This window comes from Octopus bimaculoides, chromosome 14 (assembly GCF_001194135.2).
Source record: "Octopus bimaculoides isolate UCB-OBI-ISO-001 chromosome 14, ASM119413v2, whole genome shotgun sequence".
NCBI classification, from domain to species: domain Eukaryota; kingdom Metazoa; phylum Mollusca; class Cephalopoda; order Octopoda; family Octopodidae; genus Octopus; species Octopus bimaculoides.
The window spans coordinates 49,658,128-49,659,192 of NC_068994.1; positions in this window are offsets into that span (position 1 = coordinate 49,658,128).

Genomic DNA, 1,065 nt, shown 5'->3' on the forward strand with positions numbered 1-1,065 from the left:
GAGAGAGAGAGATATATACATATCTATGTATACATGTAATGTATGTATATATAATAAAAGGAAATAAAGAGATGATATTTGTTGAATCCATGCTACATATGTTTCAATAGCATGCCATTTTATTCATAATTTGTGCATTACATCACATAAAACGGGAAAATTCTTAATTGATTACGTAACTAATTAACTTAACTAATTAATCGATTTATCGTCTCACAGCGTAAACTGTCAAGTAGTCACATACTCCCTCTCTCTTTCTCTCTCTCTCTCTCTCTCTCTCTCTCTCTCTCTCTCTCTCTCATCACTCATATCGTACCTCACTCATCGTGAACTAACCCCACTGTGCACGACAACACTTGTCTCTCCACTAATTCCTCTCAACACTCATCAATCATCCAGTACTCAACCCACTAAAACAAAACAAAAACAATAATTAAAGCAAAAACAAAAAAAAATAGAAGCCGACAACCCAATGGAATTCTATTTTCACCAACATAGATGCCTGTAGAGAAACAAACTTACAAAATAAACTAAGTTTATTTATGGCTCAGTAGTTAGGGCGTGCGACTCACAACCATGAGTTAATGAGTTCGATTCTCGGAACGGGTTGTGTATTGTGTTCTTGAGCAAGATACTTTATTTTACGTTACTCCAGTTCACTCATTTGTAGATATCATTGGTGCCAAGCTGTATCGGCCTTTGCCTTTCATCTTGGATAACATCGGTAGCGTGGAGTGAAGAGGTTATTATGCACGCACAACTACTGGTCTTCCCCAAACAACTTTGCCTGGACTTGTACCTCGGAGGGTAACTTTCTAGGTTCAATCTCATGGTCATTCATAACCGAAGTGGGGGTCTTTTTACTCTTGAATAACATGGTTTATAATTTTGGTATAAGGACACAATCTTTCACCATAGCAAATCCTGAATCCAAAGAAAAAGGAACGAATAATTAGTCCCAAGGATACTCGTAACAAAATTGGATAAGTTTAATTACCGTGAGAAATGGAGAAAATAACGTTTCAGACAATTGTCCTTCGTCAGAGAATAAGGAAGAGACAGAGA